This window comes from Rutidosis leptorrhynchoides, chromosome 6 (genome assembly GCF_046630445.1).
Source record: "Rutidosis leptorrhynchoides isolate AG116_Rl617_1_P2 chromosome 6, CSIRO_AGI_Rlap_v1, whole genome shotgun sequence".
In the NCBI taxonomy this organism is placed as follows: domain Eukaryota; kingdom Viridiplantae; phylum Streptophyta; class Magnoliopsida; order Asterales; family Asteraceae; genus Rutidosis; species Rutidosis leptorrhynchoides.
In genome coordinates, this window is record NC_092338.1 from 58,334,309 (window position 1) to 58,344,883 (window position 10,575).

At 32.0% G+C, this 10,575-nt stretch overlaps 1 long non-coding RNA gene across 1 annotated transcript; it reads left to right on the top strand.

Annotated features, from left to right (window-relative positions):
• Nucleotides 1-1,006: 1,006 nt before the first annotated feature.
• On the top strand, nucleotides 1,007-3,917 carry LOC139855965 (uncharacterized). The gene is made up of 4 exons (XR_011761622.1): nucleotides 1,007-1,141; nucleotides 1,347-1,551; nucleotides 2,475-2,629; nucleotides 2,746-3,917. It is a non-coding gene; the product is annotated as an uncharacterized lncRNA (long non-coding RNA).
• Nucleotides 3,918-10,575: the final 6,658 nt, after the last annotated feature.

Genomic DNA, 10,575 nt, shown 5'->3' on the forward strand with positions numbered 1-10,575 from the left:
AAATAAAAATAAACTACGGCAAAAACTAATTTTAAAACTAATTACGAACGATAAATATACAAATGACTAAAATATACAATTTATAAAAAGAGACAAAAAATGATAAAATTACTTATTTTTATAAAAATATTATTTTTATATTATTATTTTTAAAAGTATTAATTTTATATATTAATAAAACTAAATAAAACTTATAATACAAATTTAAATTAAAAACTAAAACTGAATAATAATTTAATAAACCCTAATTAGGTTTAAATAATAATAATAAATAATAATACGTAATTAATGCTGGAATAGGGTTTGATCAGGCGTGTCAGAGTTTACCATACGATCGCATGGAATTATCACGGCCAGCTCATGCGATCGCATGGGTTTGGATTCCAGGTTTTTTTTTTTATAAATAGATTTTATATTGTTTTTCTAAAAATTATATATAAAAATATTTACACAAATATATATTAAAAATATAGCGTTTTGCCGAGTCCCCGGCAGCGGCGCCAAAAACTTGATGTGCGTAGGGGTGTATACAAAATAGTAATATTTTTACTAGGAAATACTATTAAATAACACAAGTTTTAATTATTTATTTACAGATGGGATATACCTAAGCCTTGCTACAACACTGTAGGCAGTGTACCTAATCGTAGAGTAGTATAGTTTTTAGTAAGTCCGGTTCGTTTCCCAAGAAGACGACTTATTTTACACTATATTTTTAAACAATCTATATCTATCTATATCTATATCTATATCTATATCTATATCTATATCTATATTCTATATTCTATATAATATAATAACAAAGTCCTATTTAGCTAATCTTTTTCAAAAAAATTCAAATGAAAGAGAAATAACCATTAGATCAAATAGCCACTTTCAAAATCAACTCTTAGATCAAGTGATCACTCAACATTTATCTCTCTTCTCAAATTCAATTGTACGCCCTCTCATCTAATCTAACGTATACACTATACCAAAATTCAAAACCGTCAGTTCATCCACAATAAACCTATTCAACAAATTCAATTCCATCCTCTTTTTCATCCACAATTAACCTATTAATCACAATCAATTGCATCGGCTTTATATTCCCATCAGAGATTGAGACATGAAATTCAAAGGCTTTTGCAATTCAATCAAGGTACGATCATTTATGTTACAAATATTTACAATTATAAGTCGTGTAATGTCCATTTTAAGGTTCCTTCATTGTAAATGAAAACTCGAATTCAGTTTCATCCAATATAGGGTTCTATCAACAAAGGGTTCTTCAATTTCCATCAAAATTAGGGTTATTCATTGTCAAAGTCATAGTGTCGCCACCTTATAGAATTGGGGTTTTGCAGGTAATTGAAAATTATCAACAAATCCTAAAAAAATATGCTGAGATACGACACATGCCAATCGGTGTAGTGCAAACGACGATCTAAATTAGCCGTATTTTGCTTGAGATCGAGGAGGTCAGTGAAGATTTGAAACACCAATTGAAAAACAAACGCTCATCAAATTCAGTATTGGAAAAAGGACAACAGATTCTGTATTCTCTGCTCTGTAAGTAATCAAACACAATACAATGCAAAACATTGGTCATCCTTAAATTATTTCTACTATAGTTTTCAGTATTCTTCATTGTCGAAGTGTGTTTACTTACAGGTCAATGCACACTGTATTTTGACCTAGGTTTGATATAATGAAAAAGAATGACAAATACATCTTCTTTAATATGTTTTGATAGTAGACTGGGCATGTTAAAAATATAACTAGATTAATATGTTGTGAAAAAATATATCGACAGTGATAAGAAAATATATCAACAATGATAAGTTCTAAATAGTTAAATTGGCATATTATACTATAGCAGATGTATAACATGTGAACAAATATATCTACATTAGTGTGTCTGTAACATACTCACTATACAATATAGATGACCTAATTAAAGACATAAATATAGAATTTTGAAAAAAATTATAGTACTATGTGAAGATATAATCAATTCAAACACTAAATTTAAAGTCAATGCTGGCGAATTCCTAAATTGTAGTACATAATACATTCTAAACATTCAAAGCCAGCTGTAGTTTTTGATATATATGCATACGATATCATTTAGGATAAATAAAATGATAAAAAAATCATCCTAAATATGTAAAAGATTTCGAAATAGCAATCATGCAGTCTTTAGGTAGAATACAAAATGAAACACACACACACACACAAAAAAAAAAAAAATTAAATAAAAAAAAAAAAAAAAAAAAAACTGTAATCTCCTATTAATGAGGGTTTGATTCAGCAGATAAGAATGAATTCAAAATGAAAAATACCCACCCAATCTTTTCCATAAAAAAATGATCTTTTGTTAAACTGTATGTAAAATCTCAGTATAAATACACATCACTGGTAAACCATTCACAAACGCCCTCATTCTTTTAAAGTTTCGCTACATTCAAACCCTATAAGAAAAAAAATGGCAGCCCAACAAGAAGTGTTTACTCCTCTAAATGAATTGGATACCACTCATCCAGGGAGATCTGTAATCTGTGTGAAAGTATTTGTGAAGTGGGCACAATCTTACTTCAACAATCCTAAGGAGATAGCTTCACATGACATGATTTTGATTGATGAGGAGGTAAATACGTGTACAGTTCATTTTGACAATCGTTGGCTGTTATATTTACAAGAAATAGAGATTTATATTTACTAATTACTAATTCTGTTTCTTTTGAATGAAATATTCATTTTCAGGGTAACAAAATTGTTGCAACAGTCAAGAAGCACATGTATGAAAACAATTTCAATTAGGGGTTCTTCGCTAAAAAATTATCACTTCTCCAGATGAGTTCCATCTATGCAATTAGGGTGCAGCACACAAAAAAATTGTTTCATCATCTCTAGATGAATTCAATCTATGCAATTAGGGTCGCTTGCGATTATATTGGTTAATCGATTTGTGATAACAATCAATTTCGTGTATCTCCAATTGGTAATGGATTATTCTATTTCGTTCTGAACGATTTATATCGTTTGCTAATCGATTGTTAAACAATTGAGTTATTCTATTGTTATGTTCTCATATATGGCATGTGGCTGGCACGTGGGTTCATGGTTGGAAATAACAGAATCGGGTTCAACAGACTAACTGAGCCAGTAGGAACATAGCTAGTATAAGTATTAGTTTCAATTGTAATTGTAGGTAGCTATTGATTTTGTATGTGTGTAAACACTATCTCTTCTCCCACTATACTCTGTAATCTTGAACTATCATTTGATTAATATCAACATAGTTCATTTCGATTCAATCTTCAAGACCGATTCTTCCTTCGACGTCTTCAAGTTGTTTCGAGAGCTTCTCCGATTCGTATGAATCCAGGAAGTTCATAACAATTGGTATCAAGAGCCACGTTCCTGTACCATTTCATCTACCTCTCGATTCTGTGTTCTTGATTTGGTTTATAAAAGAAAAGAAAATAAAATTCTAAATTTCTGTTGTGTGGGAACAAAATCAGGTAGGGTGATTGATTGTAATCAATATAGAGTACATAAAGAATTCGTACCACAGTTTTCTGGTGACTTTGAAAGAGAAAAAAATTGCAGTTCATCCATGGCAGAAGTTGCACATGAAGTGTTCGATGAAATGTCAATAGTAATGAAGTATAAACAAAATGGTTCAGTTCAAGAGTATTATGATAGATTTGTTGATCTGTTTAAAGAAAGGATACATGAGTCATGTCTCATCGATATATTCATCTGGATGTTGAAACCAGAAATCAAGAAAGGTGTTAGCTTGTTCAAACCCAAATCTCTTTATGATGCTTGTTGTTTGGCTAGAGTACAAGAAGATACAATAGCTATAATCAACGGATTAAGTGCTGATAAAGCTGACCAGTTACAATGTCCACATGAAAGCATTCCTTCTAATGGCAGGGTCATGTTTGAAAATGATGAATCACCAACCCAAACAACCCAAACAACCCAAACAATGGATCCTGATGAAGGAACCCAAGTTGTAACCTCTCATGCTGAGTTTGAAGTGATGGACATTCTTAAAATTGTTGACAAGAATGAAAGTCACGTAATCAACGAATACGATACTCATAAGGTTGAAGGGTCTGAAATAATTGATCACCTGATGAGCTACTTGATGAAGATTTTGGCAGGACACAATGTGTTAACGCTACGCATATTGAATATACTCATAATATGGAGGGCGTGAACGAATACAAGTTGAAAACAAATTGTGAAAGAGTAAAGAGAACAAGTCAAGTTTCATATGTACCCCAGTTTGTGCAGCATCTAAGAAGGCTACTGATTTAGCAAAATCAGTACACTTCACAGTTAAGTCCATTCTTAATGATTCAGAAAATGTGAACTCCAATAATTTCACTTATCTTTTAAAAAATTATCGTAATGATTGTTACTCAAAGAGAATTTGGATGGATCAAGTTAGTAGTTTTGCTCAAGAGTTTAATAATGAAACGGATACTGCTCTTTACGATAACGAAACATCTTTTTATCTAAAAATGCTTGATGATTGGAAATGGTATAGAAAGAAAAGGGCATGGGTCACTTGTGACATATGGAAATGGCCAGTAACGAAAAAGACTCGTAGCATTGTAGAAATGATAGATGAATCAAATGAATATAATGAATGGTAGATGCACATGGTTTCAATTTTGGCAAAAAACATGGCGTTCATGAAAATGACCAAGAATTCACTCATAGTGAAAAGGTTATTGATTTTTTTGATGCTTCTGGTGTTACTAATGATAATGACAGTGAAATGGTCAAGAAAAGTCAACAAAGAATGAATTTTGACCAAGATTATGGTGCTAATGTGTACGCTATACTAGAGACCCCTAAGAGATCATGTAGGTCTGTGGAGTTTGTTTTTGTTAGAGATAAGAGAACAAGGCTGTTACTAAGTGTTTCGATAGTTGTGGATACATTTGAATGGAAGCCGGGACTTATATGTTTGTCAAATTCAATAGGAAATAAGTTGAATGCATTTTTGTATGATGCTGATCTATTCATGAGCTTCATTAGGACCAGTTTGATTGTAAAAGATTCGGAATCACACTGGAAAGGTCACTGCTTTAAAGATAATACTACGTGGTTAGAACTTTGTAATAATAGTTGTAAATTTGGTGGTAGCACTATTCATGTTAAGATTGCTCATTTGGTTGTGTACAAGCTTAAATGGGTTATATATGACGAGATAGTGATGACGGTCGAGGAGTTGATTGAACATCAGAGTTCACTCCATTGTTTCCTGGAAGATCAGACTGCCTCCTGCATTTCAAAGTGTGACAATGTGGCTCATCATAATTTGAGACCACCTTTAGATGTATATGTGGTTGCTACCGTTATGAGTGTATGGTACAAATTCCAGCCTGCCCAGGTATGGGAATTGATTGAATATAGGAGTCTGTTGATTGAGATGCTGTTACTTTTTCACATTCTTGAGGACAAGAATGATTTCAAGCGGGGAAGATTGTTATGTTCTCATATATGGCATGTGGCTGGCACGTGAGTTCATGGTTGGAAATAACAGAATCGGGTTCAACAGACTAACTGAACCAGTAGGAACATAGCTAGTATAAGTATTAGTTTCAATTGTAATTGTAGGTAGCTATTGATTTTGTATGTGTGTAAACACTATCTCTTCTCCCTCTATACTCTGTAATCTTGAACTATCATTTGATTAATATCAACATAGTTCATTTCGATTCAATCTTCAAGACCGATTCTTCCTTCGACGTTTTCAAGTTGTTTCGAGAGCTTCTCCGATTCGTATGAATCCAGGAAGTTCATAACATCTATTTTTTTCTTTCTTGGGTTGATCTATTGTTAAACTATTTAGTTTGTCTTTTTTCTTTTTGTTTTGTAATCGATGAATCTTGGAATATAATTAAGAAATATTTCAATTAAGCCTTCTAACTGTCCGATAAAATGCTTCAATCAATGATGAGTGTGTATTTGATTAAGCCTTCCATAGTTCTTTGATTTTAGGTACTCTCAAATTCTGCTACTGTAAAGTCGGTGCAACTTATATCATTCACCGTGAGATTCTCTACTGCTGCTGTTGCTGTAGCTAGAGGTACTCTTTTAAAAACATATTACCGTTGTTGTTTAGTTTTCATGTTTATGACTCTAGACATTCTCACAGACAGATTAAATATGAATATGTCTAAGATTAAAGCAAACTAAACAGCCATACCCTAAGTGTTAGATATGGAGACCATATTGGTTTTGCTCATGTTTTCTACTTTTTGCTTTAGTTTTGGGTAAACTGAAGGACTTTTTAGGTGCCAGTGACGGACTTCCTAGGAGCCATGGCAGAGTCAAACAAGAAATTGCAGCAAAATGCAATGGTATTGCTTATTTGTATGTCTTTGTTTGTTTTAAAACATGTGTATAGATAAGTGTTCAACTGTTCACGTTTTAACATATATTGTTTCATCATAGTGATCGTCTCATAGTGGTGAGTTAATAGTTTTGTGTGTGTTCAGGAAATTTAAAACTTGAGTTTAGAGTCATGTCACTCATGTGAAGGTGGATCAATTATGGCTACTGCTTTTGAGATAAAGAAATCACATGTATGTAAAGAACTTTGTTAGACGATCATTGTTTTGGTACAAGAATGTTGCAACAAACCATACCTATTAATGTGATCAAATACCGTCCCTCACAAAGAGGAAGCTAGAGATGATGAATTGAAGCTGTAAGTTTCGGAGCAATTGTTGCATTAAAATCACTCCCCAGTAACCTAGAAGTATCGTTTGTCCTCATCTAAGGTAAAATTTCAGTTTTATTTCGTTTTAAACGTAGAACAGTTACGTTTGTGCTTTTAGGAGTTTCGATTCGATGTCATTTTTCTTACACTGAGGTAACTTGAATTTTTAGGATATTAGTTTTTCATAGTTGGAGGTTACTTGAAATCACATTTTACTTAAATAGAAAATAATACGCCTTTTTTGACAATAGATCATCTCTTTTGAAAAATTCTAATTTTCTATTTTCCCCAAATTAGTTGCATATTATGTATTACAGGAAATGTGAATTTTGGTGATGTTAGTGGTTAATTTCATGGAGATGTTTATTTATATGAATTTAATTAAAAGGTACTTGCAATTGAAATATAAATTATCTTAGATATGATCAAGTATAGGTATTGTGATGTATGCACTAAAGATAGACTTTAAGTTTCAACCCTTATGATCAAGTATAGGTATTGTGATGTATTGTGACTATATCTACACAAGGTATTTTGTATATTCCATCTTTAAGGAAAAAAGGTATATGAAGGTCCCATTTATAACATGATGGGTTAGGGATAAAAGGCATTAGATTAAATCACAAGTTGGAGCTGTTTCAGGTTTACTCTTGTGGAACTCGACAAGTAGCTTTGTCAAAGTAACATTTGAATCTAAAATATGAAGTCTATTTTGTGTCAATGTAGGTGTTGTTCAATTAATAAGAAGCTGAATGAGTCAGAAGTTGAAGTTATGACTGTAAGTTTATATCTATATACGCATCTTTGTTATAAAATGTTGTGTTGTTGGTTAATTTCTAAAACTGAAGGAGGCTAAATTCTTGAGCGTTTGATAGTGTACTACTTTATGGTGTTTTAATTTTCAATTTCATACTCAAATATTTCACTACTATCCTTTTAATAGATGGCATGACTGTGTTCCCATCAAAAAAAAAATTAGACTGACTAGCATTCTTGTCTTGACAACAGAGTTAGATTTAAGGTGGGATAAAGGAGAATGTGATAACATTCTCATCGTCACTGAAGCAAAAAGAGTGTATGATGGTTAGGTCTATGACTTCTACTCATGCATATAGTTACAACGGATGCCTTTGGGTCATAATAGCTACTTTAATTCCAATATGGGTCAAAAGTGCTAGATGGAGTGGGTCAAAATCACCACTGCATCACAATTGTCTACTCTTTCCAAATAATGGGTCAAATGAATTACATCATGATAAGTTTGGGTCAGGTTTGCTTTTTTATTCTTGACACAAGTTATCTAATACGAGGGAAGTTCTGTATTTTATTCACTCAGGGATCAACAAATCATATCGTAAGTTTGCTGAGTGGCATGGAGTTGTTTATTGTAAGCTGATTAACTTGGCTTTTATTTGTGCTTCATTGCAGGTTCACTTGGGAAACTTTTGTATTTTTTGGATTTCTCATATATAAGACGGGCTTGTGAAATGAGCGAACTCATAAGGTGATTACTAATGGATATAGTAAGTTGGGGAGATTAGAGTGTTTGATTTTTTCAATTTATCTATGAAGGCTGCCTGTGTGGTTAATTGGGAGAGTCATCATGGTTATCTAGGTTCTGTTGATGGTTGGGTTTATTGACTTCAAGTATAAAGTTCTTCATTAACATGATGGACCCTTTATCTATTTTATCATAAGGCAAACCTAAATGTTATGATGCGCAACTTTGTTGGATTATCAACTGTGACAACCCTTTAACCACTTCATCATAATTTAGTTCTTGTATCTACTTTTTTAGTCCTTTGTGTGGATATTTCATGGCAGGGATGAAATTGTGTTTTTAATATGTAATCAACGGGGGTCAAACTCCTGACCTCCCCTAAAAGAGGCAGCCCACCAACCGTTGGACCACATCTTGATATTGTTAACCTTTTTTTTTTCTCTATTCTCAGAGACAAGCGAGTGAAATTGAATACAATTATCTATAAAAGAAAAAGTCAAGAAGCTTTTGTGGAGGTTGACAAGCTAGAGTTAATGACGTTAGTAACCAAGTGTTTTCTAATATGAGTATATGTACATATATTTTCCAGTACTTACATAAATCATTGACAAACCAAAATTTGATAAGGTTGATGTATTTGCTACATCATTTAGATTAATTACAAAAGCTTTTATATAGAATCCCGCGAAATCGCGGGTTATAAGCTAGTTATATTTGTACAAAATATATTATATATAGTAATAATATATAAAAGGGGGTTTACCGTTTAATGACCGGTTTGTCGATTTTATATTTTAGGTCACAATTAAAACCTAATGCAAAATATAAATGACGATAATTAAAGTAGCGAAAATTAAAATGCGATAAGAAATAAAATAAAAGTATTATGCTTATTTAAACTTCCGTAATCATGATGTTTGACGTTTTGATTTTTAATTTATTACCTTGGGTTAATTGTCCTTTGTCCTGGTTTATTTGATATGTCTATCTGGTTTTTGTCCATAACAGTTCATCGGCCATAATTATAAAGTGCGAGTATCCTCGTCAAATTACTCTTATACCCGAAGTCAAATATTCCAACTAATTGGGGACTTAAACTGTAACAAGGTCTTAATACTTTGTTAATGATTACACCAGGTTATCGACTGTGTGTAATCCAATGTTTTAATACTTTGTTAACAATTACACCAATTTTCCTTGTATGTAATTCACCCCTGTTTTAATAAGTCCATTGACTATTAATCCATCCCCGTGTCCGGTTAAATGAACGATTATTAGTATTTATAAATATCCCGCTCATCGTATCCGATCGAGTGTATGTGGTTATTTATAATTACCTCAAATTGTAAATCTCTATATTAAATTAACGAACTATCATTCGGTTAAACAAATATAAAACCCATTAATAACCCATAGTCTCATTTCCACAAGTGTCGTTCTTTTGTCCAAACCCCAATTATGGTACAAAGTTCAATAACCCCGTCTTTAATATTTAGTCCAACATCACGATTACTTTGATTTAAATAAGCATAATAATAACTTAGTTACGAGACATTAATTTTAAAAGGAGAACATAACTTACATTGAGTATTTATCGCGTAGCTTTACACAGACAGAACTTCGACTTTAAAACCCGTAAAATAACATTTACATTACCCAAACTAATCTAATATAAAACTAACCTATATATATATATATATATATATATATATATATATATATATATATATATATATATATATATATATATATATATATATATATATATATATATATATATTATACTTAAACAGAGGGAGTAATATATATATTTTTTTGTGTCTTAAACTCGTCGACCAGGGCCTGCTTTTATAGATATGTTGCCAGCTACAGGCCTCCTGCTTTTATATTCTTGTGCATAGTAGACTTGTAATTTTTGGTCCGTTGCGTCGCGCGTTGATAGTTGGCTCAGGTCCCGGTTCCGGATTTTCGAACGTCCTTTCGTACTATTTAATATCTTGTACTTTGCGTTTTGCAATTTGTAATTTGCACAAAAAATTATTTTCCTTAACTCCCAAAATCCGCGCAAGTCTTTAACTCACTTTTAGTGGCACTTTTGAGTGCACTATGGCTTTAGTGGCACTTTTTCTTCAATTCTTTAATCTTCGTGCTTTGTCTTCACATTTATTTATTTATTTAAACGATTACAACTTAAAAATAGAATAATTACAACTAAAAACTTTACATATTGGGATGATATTGCGACTAAATATATGTTCGTTTGGAGCACTATCAGGCATGGTGATGTTTTCCTTTTTCACAACCAGGACACAGTCTGTCCTTTACATAAGACATGGTGGGT